The 27,638-nt window shown below is 30.4% G+C and overlaps 1 long non-coding RNA gene across 5 annotated transcripts; it reads right to left on the bottom strand.

Annotated features, from left to right (window-relative positions):
• Positions 1–1,880: 1,880 nt before the first annotated feature.
• On the bottom strand, positions 1,881–4,760 carry LOC107851849. Of its 5 annotated transcripts, XR_007048536.1 has the most exons (5): positions 4,553–4,760; positions 3,470–4,013; positions 3,294–3,338; positions 3,044–3,173; positions 1,881–2,965 (listed from the first exon to the last, which is right to left on the bottom strand). It is a non-coding gene; the product is annotated as an uncharacterized LOC107851849 (long non-coding RNA). The 5 variants fall into 5 exon arrangements; XR_007048533.1 differs by having other exon boundaries at positions 3,294–4,013; XR_007048534.1 differs by having other exon boundaries at positions 3,044–3,338.
• Between the last annotated feature and the right edge of the window lie 22,878 nt (positions 4,761–27,638).

The following is a 27,638-nucleotide window of genomic DNA, read 5'->3' as shown; positions in this document are numbered from 1 at the left end:
CCAAATTGGCACACAGCACATCACGGAGACCAGCCAAATGGCAATGGCCATTTTCTAGTGAGCTAACACGATACCACCACGTTGCGCCACCAGCCAATTTCCTAATTATCAATCTCTAATGTTTCTCCATGATAATGGAGCGTCGTGCCAAGGGCCAGATTCCCAATAGTGAATCAATGTGATTGTACCGCATCGCGCCAAGCTTCCAGGTCGCAGTTGCTAGTTTCCAGTGGCACAACGCGATTGTACCGCATCGCGCCAGGCACCCAAATTTGGTTTTTCAGTATGAATTTTTATATCTTTTCCAAGGGTAATAAGTTCTTTTTCCACGGCCCTAATCAGTTCTAAACACGAGATTAATACCCTAAATAACCTAATATCTCATTATTTCCTCACTTTCTCCCAAGAATAAAACATTCTCTCTCAAAGAGGGAAAAATCCTAGTTCAAAAAATAAAGAATCAAGGTCAATCCTCAAGAAATCCTCCAAGAACCTTCAAGAACTCTTCTTCTCAAGTATGTTAGGTATTCATTCATGGGTTCATTTCACCCATGAAGTCCAAGAACCCTTTTTAAACGTAAAAGATCTCAGATTCATGATTTTTATGTTAGAATTAGATTGAATACATGTTCACGATGTTAATTGAGTTTCAATCCATGATAAATTATAGATTCCATGAAATTGAAATAGCATGTATCTTGAATTGTGTAATTCCTGTGATATAACCCATGAATTTGTAATATTTGGCATTGTAGTTGCAATGTTTATATGTTATCCATGATGATGTGCATTAAGTTGTGTTCCCCAAATGTTTGATAGAATGTCCATGTGAATTAAAGGGTGAAATCATGAAGTGCTAGCATATGTACAAGCTTACTCCCTACAAGTGTTTGATAAAATGCTTATGTGATTTGACTAGTGAAAGCATGACATCTTATTATGTGATCTCATTTATGCACAAGTTCATGTATATCAAGCGTTTGACAAAATATCTAAATGAGTGCATTGTTAGCAAGCAAGTACTTTTATGCCTTTATGATCATATTATGTCTTACTTTTCATGATATTGAGTCCTGGAGGTATTTAATACCAGACAATCTAGTTGTTTACTTAGAGCCAGTGTCAGTTATAGAATAGAATCATTCATGTTCTAATCAGTAGAATCCAGGCAGTTACAGAACTCAGTAGAACTCAGTCAATTACAAAACTCAGCAAAACTCAGTAAACATAGTATCAGTCCAGTCCAGTTCTGTATACTTAATTCAGTGTCTTTCAATTAGGAGTAGGATTCAGCACCGAATGAGTACAAGGATGATAGTTTTCCCGTCAGAGAGGTAGAGTCTTTAGTAGTAGTCCTTGTACTCTAGATTTGTGTAGCCAGTGCAGGATGAGGAGTCACTCGTAAGACTAGGCTTGACTACCTCCCAGGGGCCACCCATTAGATTAGGCTTGGCTCCGCCCAGGTGTCACCCATCAGTTAGGAATGGCATCTTAGTTTTCCAGTGTTAGTATCCGTGGCATGGTATTAGCACCCTTCCAACTGGGGTCATAGGTCGGACCCCTATTAGCTCAGATTTAAGACATGTCAGTTAGATGATTACCTCCCACGGTCTCAGTTTCCCGACCGTACTTAGACAAATCCAGTTATCAGCAACATATTTAGTAGTGAGTCCTCACCTATCGAGGATGTGCTTTTATTTTAGTATTTTAGTTTATCAGTAGTTTAGTAGCCAGAGTTAGTTGGGGCTTGTCCATCAACTCCATATTCAGACTGTTCAGTTAGAAGCTTTCAGACTAGACCTGTTCGGATAGTGTTTAGTTTTCAAATATTTTTACCAGATGTTATTATTTATCAGTATTTAGATTTTGAAACTTATGGTAATTCAGCCTAATTCCGTATTTATTTCAGTAATATTATTCAGTGCTCACAGCAGATATCAGTCATGGGTTAGCTTGTGGTCTTTTGGGGTCGTAAGCACCGTGTAGCATCCAGGATACAAACTCAGGGCGTTATAGGTACTATTAGCACTTACCGAGGATGACTTCTTCAACTGAATATAGAATATTTTATTGGATAACATCTTTTGGATGTGGTAAGTGCGAAGGAGTTGGAGCTGTAAATAGGAGCTAGTTATAATACTGAAAGCATGCGTGAGTGACGAGGTTGAATTAACAAAATTGAAGAGACATATAAACAAAGCATCACCTTTACATAGGTTATGTCGAATATATCCTCTACTATCATGGAAAGTATTTTTCCACCAAATGCTCCAGATATCGATGTTGTTGCCTAGCCACTACCATAAACAAGGTCAATTTGGAACATACAACTATAAGCATAGTAAATTAATACTAGAGGTATATATTATGTTTTGCATAAGTAGTATTTATGTGTATTGAATCAATATAATACTGAGGCACTAATGTCATTTTTTGCTCACACTTTGGACAATCAAATGGCTTCCTGTCCTTTGTGCATTTTTTTTTGGTTGCAGCCTAAACATTCTAACATACAAAACTTTTAAAAGTCATTTGATATTGATAGTGTAGCTTCAATATTGAAAATTCCAACCTTTCAAGAAGAGCATAAGTATTAAATGCTTAGTCCACGTCATGAGTAAATTAAGCAAGTGTAGATAATGGAAATACTTATGGAAGTTTGTGAAGTCATTTTTGCAATAGAGGTAACGTGATCGGTAGTTAGAGTAAGGATGAAGGGACGAACAACGTGAAGGAGTTGCCTGATGCACTGCCTGCAAGCATACCTAATGCACGACTTGTAAGAATGCCTTTATTTGATTTGGCTCTATCAACAGATCAAATAAGTTAGCCTTTGTGTTCCCTAAAGTCATACTGAAGCTGAGAAGGAATATAAAAATTTCATACCACTTGAGGAACTCTAATACCTGTGGGTAGGAACCATCAATGTTTATCGTTGTGCTGAACTTGGTCTGCAGTGATAAACCTGCACATACAAAATGAATGAATAATGTCGCATTTTCTTATGAGCACCTTTAAGTGGGATATGTTTATATGCTTATACCATGATAAGTAGAAATTGCTATGTTCCTTCCAAGTTGAGTGGGTACTCTTTCTTTACCACTTTAACTTGCAATTTGGACCCTTTAATTTCTACGAAGTCATCCCATAAAGTCAGCAAAAACTGTGTGCTCCTGAAAAAGGTAAAAAGTAATGACCATTTGTGTCGAAATCTATTACTTAAAGGCAAGTAGTAGGTTATATATACTGATCGTCAGCCACGGTAATCTCACAACACTTATTTTGAGTATGACCTGCATATTTCTCAGGGCCGCAATGGATAACAACTCCTAGAATATCTGATAGAAACAAATAAGAAAATATGTTTACCATGTATATTTGCAAGCATATAAATTCAGCAAAACAATGTTTGGAAAGAATAATATACTAATTTCTATAGAGGGAGCGAGATTCAGGTTAGAAATATTACCTAAAGGCGTGACATTCAACTTGGTCGGTAGTGGCAGGGGATTTTCAAGCTCATTATTTGGGTTGATAAGTTCATCTATTATTTTCTTATCAAGTATCCAATAAAAGATATGTATTGTCTACCCATATGATTTCGGCGAGATCCTTACCCATTCAACCAAGATCAATTAGGTGTTGGAAAGCATCAACTTGTCAGCATAATAGGTAACGTCATCGCCATACACAGCCGCCCAAATTTGTTGGCCTTGTAAAATTGAAATTGTTCGGAAGATGTAGGTAAATAATATGACTATATAGGAGGCAGTACCTACACAGTCTCCCTAATTTGTTGGCCCTATAAAATGGAAATTGTTCGTAAGATATAGGTAAACAATATGACTATATAGGCGGCAGTACCTGCTTATCCTCTAAAATGAGATTTTGGAATCATATTTGCTTCTCTAGACTTTTTCTCTCTCGATTAATATCGACGATTGGGACATTGAATATCCATTCAGGAGTGTCGGTTGTTATGTTATTGATGTTGTATCTTAAGGCCATGTGTACTGCAAAGATAGCAGACCAATTAAGGCAGAATTGGAGACTTGCATGTCAAAATATGAAAAATAAATGCAACTATGTCTAGAAGATTTGTAGCAATCAAATTGTGAATTACGATTCTAATCAATTTCAATAATCATAGAAACCCAGAATCAAAAAAAAATCGAAACAATTAACTACCCCAACAAAAAATATTGAAGTCCAACCATACACACACCAAAAAAAGCCGAAAAAAATAACTATACCTGAACAAATTCATTGATAATTAGAACCTAATATTTTTATTTTGAATTTGAAACAGTCATATCCAACTAAGGCAGAACTGGAGATTTACATATCGTAATTTTCAAAATATGAACAATAAATACAACTACGGCTTGAAGATTTATATCAACCAAATCATGAATTACGATTCTAATCAATTTCAATAAAAATAGAAATCCATAACCAAAAAAATTTCAAAACAATTAACTCACCACAATGAAAAATATTGAAGTCCAACCAAACATACACCTAAAAATAAAAGCCAAAAAAATTATTATACCTGAAAATGCAAATTTGTTGACAAGGGAAGAAATAGTCGGAAGAACTCTTATGGTTTTGGGGGTTTGCTTGGAAATTTGATTATGTTATATAGGAAGTACTTTACAGTGAACATGTAGATGTGAAAGCCTTTCCACGTGCCTCACCATCAATTAAAAGGAGAAAAAAGAAAATAAATTAAAAATCTCTCTTTTATATTCTATGAAGCATGAAGCACAATAAGTTGATGTTGTGATAGTACAACCCTTGTTGGCTTATATATATATATGCTAAAGGCAGAATTAACTAACGACAAAGCTACATTTCTCGTATGTTTTTCTTATAGGTAGGAAATTATTATTTATCTAGTTGAATTAAACCATTAACCTCTCTAGATACTTGACGTTGGGAGTAATAGAAGGTTTCTATATCCACTAGAAATGCCAATTTCACAAGAAAATTGGCTTCTTGGTTAGCCTTTCTAAAACAATTAAGTAATATTAACCGAAGTAGTTCTAATGCACTAAATGAATACAGAAATGATTCTCTTCAGTTTCAAATCGGTATTTATCTGTTAATTAACATGCTTGAAATTACCATTATTAAGTTTTATATAGTAGTTGTTCAGGCCATTATCCTTGCATAATTGAACACGAAACTTGGTTGCAATTGCTTCTGCTTGGTTGTTGCCGAAACATTGAATGCTCCTTGACAAGGTCATGATTACATCTTCATTTCTATCAAAATTAGGATTATTTAGATGATTTATAGTAGTTTATTTGTATTATGCTTAATTAATATGGTATAAGGTGTATATACAATATGAATATCACTTGTTTGAAATGGGATGGTGAAAGTACCATCTTATATCAGCAATGTGAGGGCTCCTCTATTAGGTTGCAACAATTGCTCTTTTAATCTTTCTATTTTGCATACTGTTGTAGTTCTCCGAATTTTTTGTTTTGATATATAGCTAGCAAATTTGTGTTAAAGTTTGTTAGGATACTAGATTATTAGGGTACGTGCGTTGCACGTGATGTTTATGTTTATAAAAAAATGTGTATAAAATAGAGAATAAAAATAAAATATGTATATTATCAATTGACATTGAGGTAGACGTAACATTCATTCAAAAGAAAATGTAAACATTCATTTAATATTATAATTCAAAGTAATTGAGAATCTTTTAAATCTCTAAAGATATACTCTAGAAAATTTAGGTTATTTATTTAATTATATAGTACTTGACCCAAGTTAATATGGAGACTGGTAAGACTTTTTTTTTGGATCAATTAAAATGTATAAGAAGTAAAAAAGAACTTTTAAATAATAAGAAAAAAAATTATGAAAAAAATTAATCGGCTAATATTTTGTAGCATACAAAAGCCTTCTAAACTTTTTGTAACGCGATTCAAGAGAGAGTGTCACATTCATTGGATAAAACGCTCATAGAATCTGTAATGTGTATGATTTTGAAGTTAAAAGTATACCTTTTCCCAAATAATATGTCGTATTATATAATTTATTCAAATAAGGAAGGTTCTTGTAATAACTCAGACTTTTAATGAGGGGTAGATTGGTCATTTAACCTATATTATTAGTATTAGTAACTTATAGAATTAAGTGGGCAAGAAAAAAATCAAAACCCTCTTCCTTATACAATTTTTCAAAATTTCAGTTATAAAAGGAGTAGAATATTAGGGCTTTTCAATCCCTTTATTGTTGGAAAGAAAAATAAGAAAACTTTGTGAAATTTAGGAGCGTTGGTAGATGAAAATAAGGCCCTCGAACCATTGTCAAGACTGTTGAGTTGCAGGTATTTGCATCAATTGGCGTTACTATGGTATACATATGTGTGTGTGTGTTTGTCCTGAAATTTTTGAATTGATTGTAATTTCATTCTTTATAATGATTAACAAAGATTTAAAGGGTAAGAAGGAATATTCAATGGTTGGAGGGTTGTGGATTTTATCATGTCATGTTTTGATTTGGTTAATTAAATTAAACAATGCAGTAGGATATTATATTTGTCTTATACTATAGCGAAGGAAAGTTAAATAAATATTTTCTCTACTATTTCACTTCCACCGGAATGAGCAGATAATGGTGATGGATTAATGATTAGTGAAAAACTTACTAATTACATGGTGATTATTATGAAAGAGCATGGTAGTGAATTGTATGATTTTGTTTTAGCCATTGTTTTTTTCTATCTTTATAGACGCTTGTTGGCATGACATTTTTGTCAATTTCTTGGATTTCACCTTATAAGGTTTAGCTTTAAGCTTGATAATAGAGGTATTGAGACTTGATTCTGGCTGGCATAATTAATATCGTTAATTAATATTTTTGCATAGATTGAAGCCATTAGAGGTTATTTGATTAGTGTTCTACGTATTACAAAGTTGGAGAATTCATCATTACCGAGGTAAGTGAGACTTTAAGCTTCGAGTGCTTGCTTTTCAAATATTATTTAAAATTATATTTTTATCTTCCTAGTCCATGACTTGGGACGAGCGTGTGCTTGCAGAATTGGTGGCCTTCAAGGCCAGCCGTATATACTTTATGCTTAAGAATATCAATTCTCTTGTTATAAATTATTTTGTGATGTGATATAATTATATATTGTGAGATTGGGGCATTGTGTATGCTTCTTAATTTCTTTGGGGCATTGTGTATGCTTCCCTTAAGCATTGTGCATGCTTGTTGATTTAATATGGGACATTGTGTATATTTCTCTTGAGCATTGTGTATGCTTATTGATTTGATATGGGACATTGTGTATTCTCCCCAGAGTATTGTGTATACTCTTGATATATTTGTGGCATTGTGTATGTTACCCAAAACTCCTAGTGTTGGATAATTACTTTAATTACAAATTATGATAAGTTCTTTGTATGAATTATATTGAGATATATGGTTCCTAATGAACGATTGTTGGGCCTCGTTGGTCGCCTTATCATGATTACTTCCTGTGTGTAATAACTTTATGTTCTTGTTGTTGTCGTATTTTCTAATAATTGTCCCGGGAGTACTTAAAGTAGCGAGCCAATGATCTTACTGAGTTATATTTATATATAGCTTACTCCTTACTTACATGTCTGCAGATACTAACGCGCAAGGTGAAACTAGTGGGTGACGATTCCTTCGTAAGAATTTTAGTGCCAAGGTGAGCCTTCGCATTGTTCGTGGAGGCTTTTCTTTCATCTTTGTCTATCTAGTTTATGTTTCTTTTCACTGGATTTGCATGTCCGAAGTTTGAAATTATGTATCTCTATCTTAGATGCTCCATGTCTTAGTGTGGGATTTGGAACAAAGAATTAGTTCGCGATTGATTGTTGAATTTACAGTTTGGTTATGATTTTTTGTTGGATGATTATTCTTTATTTATTGATGTGTTGGAGTTGCGCATACCCTATTTTAGTGCTTATTAACTGGTAAAGTATAAGGACGATTGGTTCTCCCAATAGGTGGTGTTAACGGGAGCTAGTCGCATCTAGGAATTATTTTGGGACGTGACAGTTCTAAACACACAAATTAGCTAGTTTTAAAATTTTAAAATTAAGAAATAATTAAATTGAAACATGAAGAATAAGATATAGTTCCTTTAAGTTATATCGAACTTATTACGAAGTCAAGACTTTTTGTATATGTACATAATTTAAATTGAGTATCCAGATAAAATTATAACCTGCAACATAGAATTAAATCATGAAGTGAGTATATTTCTTGCAGACAGAATTAAGGAGACATTTAAAAAATCAAACAACAAAAATAAAAAGGGACAACCACCTATAAGCTGAACCGCGAATGTCTCTGGTTATAAAAAATTGAAACTTCAAAGTTCACCATTTTCCATCATCATGAACATGAACTTTGCAAATAGTGCGATGGGAAAAGGCCAAATATTCTTGTAAAGGACAAAATAGTTGGTATCAGTTGATAAATTAACAATTTTGATGGTTCGAGATTAAGAAAGTTCATACACATAACTAGTGTTGAATTATTGGTCTAAAGTCTCACCAACTTTCTAATATTAAGTAAAAACATTAATTTTGAAAGGCTTTCAAGTATTATAACACATCGAAACAATTTTTGTTAGGTAACTACACAAGCAAATATCTTCAAAATTAAATAGTTAGAGCCAGTTTACATAATTTACAAAATAATTAATAAATTCAATGCCAAAAATAAGTTTTACAGCTGCGCAATTCTACATCTACGAACTTCAAAATTTTCATATTTCTCATTGCATAGGTATGTGCTCTGCTCCGACAAGCTTGACCTTGAACTAACATATGAGCATCTGCCTACTTTTAAGTCCCAGTTGGTCAAACATAACTATCTTATCTTATTCAAGAGAAAATAGAGACTTAAGAATTAGATCATAAAATAAATGTTTGGATTAGCTAACTTCATTAGCCTTTGTGTATGATACTCTCTGAAGAGACCACCTCCAGCTAGGATTGGCCCTCACATTGATGTAGCATAGGATTTATCATTTGTCTAACTCAGCCTAGATATATCACTGAAACAAATCTTTCAAGCATCCATTATTGAGCAGCAAGCATATGAACTAATACTTACTGAGGCATCTTATATATGGCAGTATTACTCAATTAGTGTTTTTGAGCACTTTCAAATTATGTTCTTTATAAAAGTCTAGATAGTTTCTCTCTTCATCTTCAATGAACCTTACTTTTTCTTTTTGGGATCATAACTCCAAATGTGACTTTTGAATTCATTTTCAACCATAAAACTACTGCATCTTTCTTCACAATTTTTATTCTTCTCCTCTATCCACCTCATGACTCTTATAGATTATTTTGGACATTCTAAAATCCATTAGATCTTTCATCTCCAAAAATGCATTAGCTCTTTTGTTTGATCCTTATTTCCAATTATCAATTGTCTATGATTCAATATTTTATGACCTAATGATCAATAAATTAAGTTGAGAACCATGAATTCTCTCAAATTCGGACTACAACAGAGGTAATAAACAAGTGATAGCTAATTTAAAACTGAAAAAAAGGAATGTTCTTACTTTTTATGACATAAATACTAATTTCAAAAGATAAAATATTTCAACACGCTAGTGGAGCAAACAAATGCATGAAAAAAATCTTTAGGAGAGGAAAAAAAAGAGCAATAACCAAATTATCTTAATAAATAATAAATATGCTTATAAACTATCAAATACATGTGAAAGAGTAAATCTTGAGGCCACCAGAAAGAGAACTATTGTTTCTATAAAAAAATAGTTGAAAAGGAAAGAGATAAACCATTGATTTTTCCTACTAATTCATTCGACAACAACATGCTTGTTTCATATAATTTCTCGATTAGAAATTTACAATCGAAAAAGAAATACGAGAACTTATCAAAAGAAGAGAAATCTATTGTCAAATTGTTGATTAGCATAAGCATATATAATCTTGAAATTTATAAACGAAAAATAGAAGTGTAGACATTTTTTTATATAAGAAAAACTCTAATTGATTTTAAAATGTAAATTATTATGATTTCTTACATAGATCATATAATGATTTTAATTAATTTGAAAGTTTGCTTCTTGAGTTTTTTTCCTTTATCGTGCATAGCTTTTTTCTTATTTTGGTTCTTAAATAGAAGGAAATACTGGACCTTAATTGCAGGGTTAGTAGAATCATCAAGAACTTGAATAAAGATGCTATTTGCTAGCCGTGAAAGGTTACAAGCATTTCTAATGGACAATTGATGCACCTGCAAAGTAACAATTCATCAAACACCATAAATAAAAAATTAATCTAAATAGTCGTTCATTCAACATATATATAAAAATAGATGTTAGATGTATAAAATATGTATAAATGTAATATTAAATCAAGTCTGCTAAAACTAATTGAATTCAAATACAATATTTAGGACTTTGAAATCAACTAAAATTATTATTTAAAAAGAAAACATTAATTTGAATCATAATATGTTTACACAAACACAAAATTTAAAAATATTAAATATTATGATTTCTTAGGTAGATCAAATAGTGATTTTAATTAATTTGAAAGTTTGCTTCTTGAGTTTTTTTTCCATTTTTCCCTAAAGGAATTGCATATGATTTCAATTAATCCTAATGATAGTTAGAAAACTCAACAACACAAATATAACCATAATGAATCAGAAATAAAATTATGAGAACATGCCTACAGATTTGTTGTTAATTAACACGAAGTGTCAATTCTACTATTACTGTTTTTATGAGGTAAAACATTATTTTTGATGGGTCCTTGACTCATGAAATGATAAAAATAATAATCAAATCAAAGAATAAATTAACAAATTAAAAGAAGATTGCATAAAGACACTAAAAATTTCAATGATTATTTTGTTCTTACATCATATCTTTGTTTGAAGCTGAAAAAATCCATAGTAAATTGTCATCAGAGGAATATGGAGAACATCTCTCAATCTCTCTCAACCTGTAGATAAGCATTAGTTGCTATATGATGAGGATAAACATGTGCAGCAGCATATTTAAATTTTAGAATGACTAAATTTTTTGTAAGCAAGTTGAGATTTTGCTATAGATGTGATTTTATATTTGAGCCAAAAGCGCTTGAGTTTGACGTTTTAATGGTTCTGTCATTAATTTTCTATCATTAACTTGTGTAGCTTTTGACATACAGAACCTACGAAAAAAATTTAAAGCAAACAAACTCACGTAGCTCGTTCTTTTCGAGCTAAAGCACATTAACACCAAGATATATAGAAAATCAACAAACGGTATAATTCACATCCATCTTAATACACAATGCACATATAACCATTACTTTATACTTTAATTTTCAAGTTTACAAACTTTTTAGTTGTTACAAAGCAATCACAAGGACATACCACAACGCACACCTATGATCATGCACGGATATATTCATTCACGCAGTTATGTGTATGTGTGTGTGTGTGTATATATATATATATATCACTGCAAAATCGCATAGATTTTAGGAGCAAGAAAAGTCACATAGATCATACTTTTTCAACTAAAGCACATTAACACCAAGATATATAGGAAATCAGAAAGTATAATAACTTATATGCATCTTAATCCACAATTCTCGTATAGCCATGCACCACTTCACACTTCAATTTGTAAGTTTACAATCTTTTTATAAAGCAATCATAAGGACATATACTACCGCGCACACCTACAAACATGTTTCGTGAATATATTTACCTCATGCAATTATGATTATATTATTGTAACATCACCATGTGCATAGTTGCAACTTACATGTATATCATTGCAAAATTCCACTGCTAATCACAAATTTCTTTAGAAATCGCCTTTGATGTTTATGTCATTGTTTTACTACTTCAATTTCGCTACACATCTCTTGCATATAAATCACCTCAAAAGGCACCTAAAGAATAATAATAATCAAATAAAAAAATAGCAAACTTATGGCAAATTATACTTGATTGCGATGACCAGATGCTACAAAAATAAAATAAGAAACCAATAAATTTGACTGTCCAAAAAAAAAATGTGAGAATATTCATGAAAATATACTGCAAAGAATAAAGAAAAGAAAAGATCCAAACGTAGATCAAATCAGTTATACGAATCGTTTGTGCAAGAAACCTAAACAATTCTAGTTGACCTGAAAGTCTACAATATTATGATTTCTTATTTTCTTACCTAGATCAAATAATTTTTTTTAAAAAAAGAAGAACTTCAAAACAATTTATAAACTTTTGTTATCCAAAAATAAGGCACCTACCCAGTTTTCTTTTTTTTTTTTTCAAAAATAATTTTTTAAGTTTATTTTTAGAAAATAAAGCAATTTTGGTCTATTCTGGGAGTGTTTTCTATTCTAATACTTCAAAATCATTTATAAACTTTTGTTTTTCAAAAATAGCGCACCTACGTAGTTTTCATTTTTTAAAAAAACAATTGTTTAAGTTTTTTTTTTTAAATAAAGCAATTTTGGTCTATCCAAGGAGTGTTTTATATTCTAATTGAGTCTCTTTCCAATTATCCTATTTTAGGAGTTTTTTCAAATTAAGCAAGTAAACATTAATTAATTCTTATTTCCATATACTTTAGGACAATAATTAAATGATAATTATTTGAGAAAAATAGTAAAAAGACGATTTTGTCTATTGCAAAGTCTTTTAATGAAGAGCAAAAAGTTTGAATCACTTTTCTAACAGCCTTCACACTTTTAATATATTATAGATTATAGATTATAAATTATAGATATTAAACAATCTTGGGTATTATAAAAACTTTGTTACCTAAGAAAATATGCATGAAAAATTCATGATTTAAATTTTATGAATTTAATCTCTAAGGTTCTTACTAAATATATTTTGAAAATTATCTTGTATGTATTTATTAGATTATTTATTGCAAGTTAGCAACGCTTTTAGATAATTATTAAATTAGAATATTAATTGCAAGTTGTAGCAATTGTTTAAAAACTCATTTTTTAAAATAAAATTGTTAATACATACTTCTTAAGTTCAATTATCTCTTATTTTTTTTATTGTTTAATATTATATCTCTCCTAAATAATTGAGTTGATAATTATGATAGGAGTAAAATCTGATCGATAATTTATCTTCATTTATTAACTTGTTTTACCTTTTTTTAAAAAAGTTGCACATTTTTCTATACTTTTTTGTTATTGAAATAATATTTATTGCCTATTAACACACGTTTCTTTATTAAATATACTTTTTTTTTGTCATCTTTACAACAAATATCTTATTTTGGATAATTTTCTGGTATCAATTGTGATCTATCTGAATCGATTTTTTCTTTTAGGTTTGAATCTTATTTCATTTTAGAAGTTATTTAGATTCAATTTCATTATATGTTCAACTTATGCTTTGATTTCACTTTGATATGAATTATGTCTTCTAAATTCAAGTTCAATTCTACTCCTTGAAAGCATCCTAAATTTTTAGAAGAGAGTAATCTCATTCTTCTTTCCAGACCTTCTTTTGATCTTGGTTGTTTCACTCCATCTTCTGTTAGTGAGATCAAGAATAAGATAGTTGAAAATGAGTCTACTTTCAACAATCAAAAGAAGTTTTTTTTCCGGACAAAATTGATTTTTCTCAAATAGAAGCACTAATCGAGAAGTTGATTGTCAACATGCAAAGTGAGAAAAGTTCCAAGAAAAAAGTTATTCCACAAGTTGAGAGAAATTATAAGAGAAAAAATATAGTGTGTTAGTATCATATCCGAATTTTGAAGAAGAAAATTCATCACACAAATCTAAAATATCAAAGATTGAAATAGATGCACCTTCTCGGATTACAAGGGTAAACTCTAATGCAATAAATGTCACAGATGTTGTAAAAAAAGTTAGCAACAAGAAATCTGAAAAAGTTCCTAAGGTATTTTTTTTAAAAAAATTGTACATTAAAAATATATATTTTTTACTTTTTTAAGATTATTATACACAATAATGAATGATAATTAATTTTATCATTTTTTGTTATTATATATATATATATTTTGGTCTTGTCAATTTTAATTATTTTTATTTATTTTATAGTTATTTCACTTTTCATAAATTTTAAATTTTATGTTCTAATTTGTGTAATTTTTATTTGTATTTTACTTTAATTGATATATTGTATTTTATATTAAAAAATCTTTCATAATTATTATTTTTTGTGTATTTTTAGGAGAGAGAAAAACATATAGCCACCGGTCATCTTATATTAAGATCAATATGTTTGATGATCTTAGTAAAAGATGAAAAAATGAGCATTTGACATGTTTATAAATTCATCTTTTGAACACTTTTTGAATCTGCAGCAACTTAAAGTTTAGTCACAGCTTCTTTGAAATTTATTACATGTAGAGATGGAGAATGATAGAGATATTTGTGTATCTTTAGTTTGAATGGTAATCATACACTTTGAAAAGAGAAAAACTTTTGTGTTACGATTGAATTAAGATTTGAAAAGAAGTCTGAGTTATTCTCAGATTCGGAGGTGCCAAATAAACTTATCGATAAATATTATTCGGGGTTGAAAAAGGTTAAGAGATTGAACTTTTATATACATTTTGTTGATTCTAAGGACTTAGAATCACCACGCAATATCTTAACTGCTTTTTCTTTGCACGCTATTCTTGATTATAATTTAATGTCACTCTATATTATTTTAACATGTCAAAAGCATGATTATTTGGTTATATTTTATTTGTGTTTAAAAAATTATTCAATACCAATCCAACAACAATCTTTGTCATTCCTTGACGCCTTGGTCTCTTATTAAACATATGTGTATTTCACAATACTTTATTATTTTGAACATTTTTGATTTATTTGTATTCGAAGCTCTAGCAAATCATGTATAAATCAAACACAATACAAACTAGATAGCAGTTGTTTATATATTTAATCAGTCAACAAGCCAACAAATACATCAAATCCATATATGCGTAATCTTTTCAGAAAACATAGAATTTCATATTTATTACCCGGTGACATTACATCTTTCTGTTTGAAATGAGAACTGATTCACAAATATGTACAGATTCATAATTTTGACGAGTGTTTCTTTGTCTTTGTAAACTTGTTTTACACCTTTTTTCATATTTGTAGCTTCTTCAATTATTTCAACTCTATCTTGACCCAATATTTCATCCTATGGAATTAATCTAATCAATCGAACTGAATCAGTTGAGTATGGATGTTGCTGCTCCACATTCCGTTTGTTATATCTATTGTTACCAACACAAATCATGAATTGTTCATTATGTTCTATAATATTCATTGACATATCTTTAATTGTTATGTACAATAAATATTAACTAAAGAAATCGACAAAAATTTTTTTTTAACTAGATACAACATGACTCTTGTATCGTTGTGTATGATCATCGGTAGAAATCTATCACTTATTATGAACTTAATTTCAACTTAAATTGAGTTAAGACCGATCTTGAGTTGATTTACTATTGCATTTATCAATTTCTTACTTGGTATTCACATCATACATAATCCCATCTACAGAAAAATCTTTAGGTCTATTTGTAAACATAATACAGAAATTTTGTTATAATACCAACAAAATCAAAGAGAAACAAACATTATTTAAATCGTTATTATACATTAATTCATCATGATAAGGTTATTCTCGATTGATGTATGTGTATAACAGTTACAAAAAAAATTAGATCATTTTAATTACATAAAATACCTGTCACATTTCATCTTCTTCCATGCATTATTATTATCGAATGTAACCTATCACCATTCATTTTTAGTAAATTGCATATCTTTTTAATATAAATTTTGATTCGAATAAAATACTAACATGGGTATTTTATTAGAAGTTTTCACTCAAACACTAAAATTATTTGAGAAATTTTTGTAGAAAAAAATATATAATTCTCGTTGAAATTAGAGGAACAATGATATTGCCGAAGAAGAATAAAATAATAAAAAGTCATTTCAGAGAAAATTTTAATGAAGAAGAAAAGGATATGCTTGATAATGAAGAAGAAAAAAGGGTATGTTTGTTAATGAAGAAGAAGAAATTTATAATAATTAAATAAAGAAAAAACCATTTCAAAGAGATAAATGAGGATGATTGATATCATGATCTTAACGAACATCTATTTTTCTGGATATAACTATTTTTTCTTATAGTTATGTATTTTTAATTTTTATAAAAAGCAAAACTGTTCAATTTTTTTTAATTAAAAAAAAATTATAAATTGCAATCTAAAAATTTTGCTATATCTTCCATTAAACCATCTAAGGATATTTATTTAGATTTTTTTTCTCAATATATTTTAATTGATAGTATTGAGTAAAACTATTAAAATGAGCCCAAATTAAGTTAATCCATCAACCATCAATAATTTTATTGATTGGACATGGGATAAGTTAAACTTGGACCAATCTCAACTTATTCAACCTCCAACCCATTTTAAAAGTATCTTCAACTGAACCCAATTCAATCTCTGCTTTAATTCCTTTTTTAACACTCTTTAATTAGACATATAATATATTTTATTTTGTTCATATAATATTGAGTGTCGTTCATCTTCAAAATCAAGATCTTACTTTTTATTTTCTTGAGTTGGATTCAAATTGTGGTTACTAGAGGTAAATGTCAATATCTTTTTTTTTTAATTAAGCGTGTCAAATTGAACGGGCCGTAATTCAATTTTTAGATCATTTGAGTTCAATCTCTTTAGTGAGAATTATCTCCAATGCATTTATTAGATTGAAAATTGTAAATTATAGAAATACTTTTACATAATTATTTTATTATAAATTTAATTGCAAGTTATAGAAATCTTTTAAAGAATTATTTTATTTTATTTTATTTAACAATTTAGAAAATACATTTTATAAATAAAATACATTCCTTTTTTATAGGATAGTTTTCAATATCTAATAAAAAAACTATGTTGAAAATTATGGTAAGAGTAAAACATGGTCAAATTTTATATCTACATTTATGATCATATTTATCTCTTTCAAAAAATTTTACGTTTTTCCATATTTACTTTATTGGTAGAATATATTTTTTTTTCCATTGAAACAAATTTCTTATTCAATTTCATACTCTAATATTTCTTTACTATTCAGTGTGTTCTTATAAAGATTCTTGGGGTTTTGTTTATTATCAAATTTGAGATTTGGTGGTATATTTTCGATCATTGTTTTCTTCTTGTGAGCTTTGTTGTTAGTCTTTCCATCAAGTTTATCTTCTTTGATATTATTTTTATTGAAAAAATGTTTTTGATTGAAAATTTCATGAGTCATGTCTAAACTCAAGTTTGATTCTACTCCATCACGTAAGAGCCCTCGATTAATACATAATTGTAGCCCCATTATTCTTTCTAGACCCTAGTTTGATCATAGATATTTTACTCCATCTCCTATTAGCATGAGCAAAAAAAAAGTGTTGGAAGTGATTCTTACATCAACAAGGAAGAAGAGTGTTTACCAAACAAAATTGAATTTCTTCAATTAGGAGAACCGTCCAAAAAGCTTAATATTACTATGCAAAGTGAAAAAAATTCCAACAAAAAGGTTGTTATTCCTTAAGCTAAGACTAGTTATAAGAGAAAGAACATTGTTAGTGACCAAGTATTCGTTTTCGACTTTGAAGAAGAAATTTTATCACTCAAATAAAAAAATTCAAGTGTGGAATGAATGTACCTTCTTAGATTACAAGGACAAGGTCAAATATAACAAATGCCAAGGATGTTGTCAAGAAGGCTAGCAACAAGAAATCTCAAAAATTTTGTATGGTACTTGTTTTATTGAGTTTCTATATAAAATTGGTATGTATTTTGAGTTTTTTTTTCATATTTCCTAAATTATGAGATGCATGTTTAATTTTGATTATAATTTGTAGTTATCTTAGTTTTCACTATTTTTTATTGTTTGTCGACAGATTGGTATAATTTTGATGTTGTATTTTACTTTATTGATAATTTTTTCGTTAATATATATTGGAGAGGAAAACATATAGCTACTGATCATCGTATATTAAGGTTAATGTGTTTGATGACTTTAATTTAAGATGAAAGAAGGAGTATTTAGACATGTTTGCAAAATCTCCTTTTGGGCACATCTTGAAGATGTAATATCCTAAAGTACAGTCTCAACTTCTTTGAAATTTATTGCATGGAGAGATGGAGCATGATAAAGATGATTTGTTCATCTTTAAGTTGAATGATAATTTTTTGCATTTTGGAAAGAGGAAATTATGTGTTGTTAGTGGTTTAATATTTGGAAAAAAGTTTGAATTTCATTCAGATATCAAAAATTCAAATAAACTTATGTCTAAATATTATCCTGGTATCAAAAAGGTTAGAGATATGATTTTTATTACTGAGTCTATGAATTTTTTTAGGAAGAAAGATTTGTATAAAATTAATATGGTAAATTTCATAATCAGGTTCTTGAAACCTGATTTGTCAAGAATTTTTTTTATCAAAGTTATATTTTGATTTGGTTGATTTGGGTGAGTATTTGAATTAAGATTGGGTGAATGAATGTTTTAAAACTTTGCACAAATCAATCAGTCAAAAGTTGAGGACCAATCCATCATCATTTACTTTTGGTGGCTTTCATTTGGCTCTTCAAATTTAATTTTACTAATGTTGTCTGAAATGAACAAATCTATTGTTACTCGGAGTGATTAAATTCTAAGTCCTCAAATTTTAAATTGAAAGTCGTTGGAGAAACTCATTTATAACGAGCATTTGAAGACAATCATATTTAAGCGTTATAGCAATGAGGCAGCCAAAAATACCCAAGCCTAAATTTCAGATGTTATCACCAATGATCTACTATAAATCTCTAGTGATAATGCACCAACAGCAAAGATACAAATCTGAAAAATTCATAATTTACTTCAATAAAAAAACATCCTTTTGAAGATTATATTGAAGTTGAGGTTCCAGATTTATTGGTCGATCAATTTACGGATTGGTATTATGTTGATGTAAAGAAACGAAGTGAAAGGTAATGCCTTTTTTTAGCGTAATATTTTAATCATATAATTTAGTATTTTACAATATAAATTCTTATAATATTGATATATTTTCTTAAATATTCATAGGAGTAACAAAAGCAAGATTGAAAACGTCATCATAAATTCAGAGTTTAAGCTGAGTGGTTTGAAAATTGCTGACAAGAATTGGTTTCTCACATTAATTCATACTGATCACCTATAGAATGATGAGGTATGTGCTAAATATATGTAAATACTAATTGTACATAGCTTCTACTATATTTTGATTTTGAGGTTGTTCGTAGTTGATAAATTTTAAGTTGAGGAAATGTTATTAGTTTAAGAATTATAAATTTGCAATGATAATTATTTTTGATACCATGTAATTAAGATGATTGGATGTATGTTATTCTATTTACCAAATCAGAAATAATAATTCATTGGGGGAAGGGATGACTTCAGTGCTTATTTTCTGCTATAATACATATTGTGCTAGTGTAATTTGAGTAGCTGTCCATTAATTTGTTTTAAGTAATTATCTAGTAAATCATATGATGACTATTTTTTTTGTATACATATTATGCTATCTTCCTTCTACGGATACTAGAATCTGTATTAATACAACAATAATTTCATAACAAGTTCATGTATGAACAAGAACAGTTTTGAAGTTCTTTAACACCTTCAACACAAGATTATTACTAATATATCCAAGAAGTGTGTTAGATATCAGAAAATAGATGAAATAGAAAATTTAGACCAATTCCCTCGAGTTCACGGAGTGTCCTTAAGGAATAATTTTCCTTACTATACCCGAGGTTATGGAATTTTCCTTCCAGGATAAAATGACATTCAATCTAATTATAGCGGTACCTCAAATAATTGGATTTCACGAATGTACTCAACGATTTGAATAATCACACAGAATATTTTTAAGAGAAGAAGAGTATTTTATTCTGAAAATTTTCGTATATCAAACTTGTGGATCAAAGCAGGTTTATATAGCCATAACATGCCTCTTCTGAAAAGTGGCAATAGTTCACTTTAGAGGTGTGCCTTTTTCTAAAAATTCATGACTATTCATCCAAAGACTGTCTTTCAAAACAGACATACCATTTCACATGAAACAATGTGTTATTTCGTTAAAGGGTTGCATCCTTTTTGAAATAACACTTCGTTTCTGCATGACATTTCAAAACAATGCACCAGTTCAGAAAATAGTGCATCAATTCACTGCATCTGTTACTACATGCATGTATAAATAGAGTATCAAACACTATTTTGGGATGAATTTATTTAATTTTATCAAATAAACTTTGTTCAACAAGATAGATCTATCGATCGATCATTTGACAAATTTAAATCCAAATCCAAATCCGAAGCTGAAGCTGAAGCCGATCGAAGCGAGCGACGGCGACAACGTGAGGCATCTCTTATTTCTTGCTCACTTAGCATGTATAAATGTGTTTTACAATATAAACACTTTAAAGCTTATTTTTCCCACCAATGTGGGAGAATTTTAGTAAGCTTTCCTATTTTGAGCACACTTTCCATTTTGGTGTAAACTCAATTTTATCTTCCACTTAATTTCCTCCATTTTCCATTCAAAACACACACACATAGAACCCAACAATCCCCCACATGAATGGGGAATAGCTATTTATCAAAAAAATTTACGGACAAGTATGTGATCATCAAGCAAAGACTGATTGCATCTGGATAAGTGGGTTTTCCTTTGAACTTTCCGTAGTGAACATGCATCAGATGCACTCGTTCAATTGTTAGATTTGATATCTTTGAACCATTGAGCTTTAATGTACACCAAGACAACACATGTCACACTACTAGCCTTTTACCGTTTATGGTTCTAATAGTTTTGTTCTTTTCAACCATGAACACGTTTTGATTTCATGAGAGTTTGGAGAATAGTCCTTTACTAACATCTCCTTGAAGCGACTTTCACTTCACCCTCACATTGGTGATTTCTAAACGTTCAATCCTATATATTAAACTATTTGGTCAAATCTGCCAAATTTAGATAATCATTAAAAGACTTTTCACCTTAAGTCTTATCCTAGTTTACGATACATTGTCTGCATAATGAGAATGGGTTGGGTAATTGACAATGTTGAACTTGTCAGACACAACTTTGTTTGATCTCCTTGAATCTAGCTCTTGGAATCTCTAGTCTGCTAGGTAGAATTACCGCCATGCTGACTTATTCTAGGCCTTAAATCTATTTCCTTGGATGTCCTTTCCATTCCTTCTCTAGATAGGCCTTTTGTAAGTGGATCCAACATATTATATTTTGATTTTACATAGTCAATAGTGATAATTCAACCAGAGAGAAGTTCCCTAACAGTATTATGTTTCCATCATATGTGATGAGATTTACCATTGTATATCGTACTCCCTGCCCTACCTATTGTTGCTTGTCTGTCATAGTGTATGCATACTAGTGCCACTGGCTTGGGCTAATAAGGAATATCTTACAACAAATTTTGGAGCCATTTTGCTTCTTCATTGGTTTTATTCAATGCGATAAATTCAAATTCCATTATAGAGCGAGCAATATATGTCTGTTTGGATGACTTCCAAGAGACTGCTCCTTCACCGATAGTAAAAACATATCCACCTATGGATTTTACTTCATTTGATCCGGTGATCCAATTTGCATCACTATATCCTTCAAGTACCACAGGATATTTATTATAATGCAAGCATGGTCTTGAGTGTATTTAAGATACCCCAAAACTCCATCGCCATCCAATGAGTTTCGTTGGGATTACTCATGTATCGACTCAATTTACTAATAGCTCATGCTATGTTTGGTCGTTTACAATTCATTATATACATTAAACATTTCAATACTCTTGCGTACTCAAATTGTGAGTCACTTTCACCTTCAATCTTTCGAAGTGCAAAGGTCACTTCCAATGAAGTCTTGGCAATACCAAATTCCATAAACTTGAATTTGTCAAGTACCTTTTTGATGTAATGACACTGTGACAATGCCAACCCTTGTGGAGTTCTATGGATTTTTATCCCTAAGATCATATCCACAACTCCAAGGTCTTTCATATGGAACTTGCTTTCCAGCATTCGTTTCTTTGCATTTATGTTTCAAATATCTCTACTGATGATCAATATATCATCCACATATAAATAAATAATGACTTGGTGATTCGGAGTGTCTTTAATATAAACACATTTATCACATTTATTTATTTTGAACCCGTTTGCCAACATGGTTTGGTCAAACTTTACATGCCATTATTTAGGTGCTTGCTTTAGTCCATACAATGACTTAATAAGTTTACACACCTTATTTTTCTTTCCTGGAACCACAAAACCCTCAGGATGTTCCAAGTATATTTCTTCCTCTAATTCTCTATTTAGGAAAGCGGTTTTCACATCCATTTGATGGATTTCAAGGCCATATACCGTAGCCAAGGCAATTAACATTCGAATCAATTTTATCCTTATTACTGGAGAGTATGTATCAAAGTTATCAAGGCCTTCTTTTTGTTTGAAGCCTTTTACTACAAGTCTTGTCTTGTATTTGTCAACAGTACCATCCGCTTTCATCTTCCTTTTGAAGATCCATTTAGAACCTAAAGATTTATTTTTGGGAGGAATATTAACCAATTCCCATGTATGGTTTCTTAGGATTGAATCAATCTTACTATTGACTGCCTCTTTTCAAAAGAATGAGTCTGAAGATGCCATCGCTTCCTTAAATGTTTGAGGCTCATTTTCTAAGAGAAATGTTACAAAATCCGATCCAAACGAACTATACATTCTTTGACGTGTACTACATTTTGGATTTTCTTCATTATGTATATTCTCACTTGGTTCATCTCAAGGTTGTTTACACCCCCCCACTAGACTGTTCATGTCTAGTTTTATACGGATAAATATTTTCAAAGAATTCAGCATTGTCTGATTCAATTATCGCATTTTCATTAATATCCAGATGTTTGGATTTATGAACTAAAAATTGACATGCTTTACTACTTTTAGCATATCCTATGAATAGGCAGTCCTCCATCTTAGGTCCTATCTTAACCCTTTAGACATAGGAATTTGGACCTTTGCTAGACACCCCCATACTTTGAAATATTTCAAGTTGGGTTTCCTTCATTTCCATTTTTCATATGGAATTGATTATGTCTTACTATGGAGAACTCTGTTGAGTATACGACTGCTTGTAAGGATAGCCTCCTCCCATAAGTTTTGCAGTAAACCGGAACTTATAAGCAAGGCCTTCATCATTTTCTTCAAAGTTTGGTTTTTCCTTTCTGCAATTCTGTTAGATTGAGGTGAATACGGGGCCATAGTTTGATGGATAATTCCATTCTCTACATATATTTTGGCAAAAGGAGATTTATATTCTCCGCCCTTATCACTTTTTATCATTTTTATCTTTTTATCTAACTGATTTTCAACTTTAGTTTTATGTTGCCTAAATGCATCTATTGCCTCATCCTTACTATTTAGCAAATAGACATAACACTATCTAGCGCAATCGTCAATTAAAGTTATGAAATGCTTTTTCCCACCACATGATGGTGTTGACTTTAAATCACAAATGTCAGTGTGTACTAAGTCTAAGGGATTGGAATTCCTTTCAACAGACTTATAAGGATGCTTTGCATACTTTGATTCCACACATGTTTGACACTTTGATTTATTGCACTCAAAGTTTGGCAGAACTTCTAAGTTAATCATTTTCTGTAGCATTTTGTAATTAACATGGCCTAAAAGTTCATACCATAAATCATAAGACTCAAGCAAATAAGAAGAATTTGAACTTTTATTTATTTCAACATTCATTACATTAATCTTATAAAGGTCCTCAGTGAGATAGCCTTTTCCTACATACATTTATCCTTTGTTAATTATAATTTTTCCAGAAACGGTTACACATTTGAATCCATTCTTGTCTACAAGTGAAACAGAAATTAAATTCCTACGTAACTCCGAAATATTCAAGACATTGTTAAGTGTCAAGACCTTTCCTGAAGTTAGTTTCAAGCATATTTTTCCTGTTCCTTCTACCTTAGCAGTAGCGGAGTTATCCATATAGATTATTTCTTCTACTTGAGCCAGAGTGAATGACGAAAACAACTCTTTATTGGCACACACATGGTGGGTGGCACCAGAATCCATCTATCACTCACGAGGATTCCCCACCAAGTTGCATTCTGAGAATATAGCACACAAATTATCACATTCTTTGTTGGATTCAATCATATTTACTTGATCCTTTTTCTCGTCTTTCTTCGGGGCATGACAATCTGTGGACTTGTGGCCAATCTTGCCATAATTGAAGCATTTTTCCTTGAATTTCTTCTTGGGTTGATTGCTTCCTTGTTCAACTTTCTTCCTTTTCTTAGAATTATTTTGGTTATCTTCCACAATATGTGCTTCATTAATTGCAGAATTCTCTTTTGACCTTTTCTCGATAGATTTATTATCCTCTTCAATAAGCAGTCAGACAATAAGATCTTCGACAGTTATCTACTTGTGTTTATGCTTCAAGTAGTTTTTGAAGTCTTTCCACATTGGTGGTAACTTCTCAATTATCGCTGTTACTTGGAAAGCATCATTCATAATCAAACCTACAAAATAGTTTTGTGAGTATTAAGAACCTTTTCAAGTTGTTCAACTAAGGTATTTTTCAAAGATATACCTTCCGCTAGGAGATCATGGATGATAACTTGCAATTCCAGTACTTGAGAGACAACTGATTTGCTATCTATCATTTTAAAGTCCAGGAACCTTGAAACAAAGAATTTTTTTAATTCCCGCATCGTCTGTCTTATATTTTCGTTCTAGTGCCCCCCATAATTCCTTTGGTGTCTTAGTTCCACTATAAACGTTATATAGATCATCTTGGAGGCCACTCAATATATAATTCCTGCAAAGGAAGTATGAATGTTTCCAAGCCTCTACAATTATGAAGCGCTCTTTGTCTGAGGTTCCCTCGGGTACCTCAAGAGCATCCTCACTAGTGAACTTTTGGAGACATAAAGTGGTGAGGTAAAATAACATCTTTTTCTGCCATCTCTTAAAGTCGATACCCGCACACTTTTCGGGCTTCTCCGCAGGTGCCATATGTTGTAGAGTATTTGCGTAGCTTGTCATAGCAATGCTAGTCACCGCCATAATTGTAGCATCATCTTGCATTTGACTTTCAGTTGTCATTTTTCTGTCACCACAAGATAGTAAATTTAATATATATATATATATACTTATTAAAAAATTGCAGCAACTTTAAACACTTCTTGTTTCTAGTTAACAATGAAGTTTTTATTATTTCCAATTGTCAACCGAGTGATCTTTAACTTGTGATGAAGATTTTATGTCTTCAAATCACTAGTTAAGTTCAAATGGAGTAGAAAGATTTTAGCTTTAATCTCCAAAAACAAGTAATACAGACTTTGAAACAGTAAAAATTATTCCTTAAGATTTTTATCTTCCTTTTACGGGTACTAGAATCTGTATTAATACAACAACTTCATAACAAGTTCATGTACGAACAAGAATAGTTTTGAAGTTCTTTAACACCTTCAACACAAGATTATTACTAATCTATCAAAGAATTATGTTAGATATTAGAAAATAGATGAAACAAAAATTTTAGACCAAGTTCCCTACGTTCACGGAGTGTCCTTAAGGAATAATTCTCCTCACTGTACCCAAGGTTATGGAATCTTCTTCCCAGAATAAAATGGCCTTCAATCCAATTATAGAGGTACCTCAAATAATTGGATTCCATGAACGCACTCAACAATTTGAATAATCACACAAAATATTTTTAAGAGAAGAGAAGTTTTTTATCCTGAAATTTTTTGTATATCAAATCTGTGGATCAAAGCAGGTTTATATAACCATAACATGCCTCTTCTGAAAAGTGGCAATAGTTCACTTTAGAGGTCTTTCTTTTTTTGAAATTCATGTTTGTTCATCCAAAGACTATGTCTTTTAGAACAGACATACCATTTCAAGTGAAACAGTGTGTCATTTCGTTGAAGGGTTGCATCCCTTTCGAAACAGCACTTCGTTTCTGCATGGCATTTCAAAACAATGCACTAGCCCAAAAAATAGTGCATCAGTTCACTGCATGCATGCACAAATGAAGTATCAAACACTATTTTGGACTGAATTTGTTTAATTCTATCAAATAAACTTTGTCCAAAAAGATAGATCTCCTCCATCAATCATTTTCCAAATACGAAGCTGAGTCGAGCGAGAGACGACGACAACAACGGCGCGAGTCATATCTTATTTCTTGGCTCACTTAGCATGTGGAAATTTGTTTCATAATATAAATACTAAGCTTCTTTCTCCTACCAATGTGAGAGAATTTTAGTAAGCTTTTCTATTTTGAGCACACTTTCTATTTTGGTGTAAACTCAATTTTCTCTTCCACTTAATTCCTTCCATTTTCTATTCAAAACGCACACATAGAACCCAATATATTCTAAATATTTTCATTCATGGTACAATATTGGAAAGTATTGATATTTATTGTTTAACAATTACTGATAGTTTTACTCCCCACGTGCTTTTCATTTTTGTGTGAAAAAATAAGTCCATATATTTCAACATTGAAGTTCCTATATAAGTTTGGTTTTGTGTCTTTAGTGAGGTTTACTAATATTTTACTTGAAGTGTATGCTTGTCCAAATAATACCTTTAGGTTTACATTTGAGATTTGTCTTTTGCTTCCTTCTCATTGTCCTCTTCCAATTCTAATTCTTAAGGGACCTGAAATTAAACTTTTTATGTCATAAATGTATGTATAACACAAAATAGCATACTTAATTATGTTCTGCATAATTTGATGCATCATATTTTAGTTTGTCTAGTTGGTGACTTCTGAGACCAATTATGACTAATAATATAATAAGATATATGCTTCACTTTATAAGTATGATACTCTTTAACATTGAAATTGATATAGAGGAAGCTGAGTATAAAAATGGTATTAGATATTATCATATATATCATGAAATTGAGTTTAGTACAGTGGATGTTTTGTAGTTCAACATAGAGGCATCTGAGTATAAAAATTGTATGATTTATGCTTTTAGTAATATAACATAGATTCAATTGAGTGTAAATATGATATTATAAATGCCTTTGTCTAAAATTGCATGCCTTTTTCTTACGTATAATAGCTTATAACAAACTAGTGCTATACTTACAACTTGCACATTTAAAATTTTCACTTGAATTTAGTAGTGCGACATAGAATTGAGCTTAGTAGAATTATTTTGTGAGTAACTGATTGTAAAATTATTGTTTTATAATTTTTTCCTGCATTTCTTCTTGTTGTAGAAGATTTGAGATTAAGGGTCTTGACATATGATTTTTTTAACAACTTATCTTAGTGTATAAGTATAATAATTTGGCATAGAGGAAGCTGAGTATAGAAATGGTATTTGATATTATTTCTTAATTGTATTATTTAATGGCATGAAAAATAACATCTTTTTGTCAAATTTAAAGTGCTTGTAACTTTTTTTATGTAATGTGGTAGGATATATTTTCAATTCTTAATGTATTAATATTTTAAACATAATGTTCTTATGTTTACTTTTCTAAAA

The sequence above is a fragment of the Capsicum annuum genome, chromosome 12 (genome assembly GCF_002878395.1).
Source record: "Capsicum annuum cultivar UCD-10X-F1 chromosome 12, UCD10Xv1.1, whole genome shotgun sequence".
NCBI classification, from domain to species: domain Eukaryota; kingdom Viridiplantae; phylum Streptophyta; class Magnoliopsida; order Solanales; family Solanaceae; genus Capsicum; species Capsicum annuum.
This window is presented reverse-complemented; position numbering and strand designations above follow the sequence as displayed.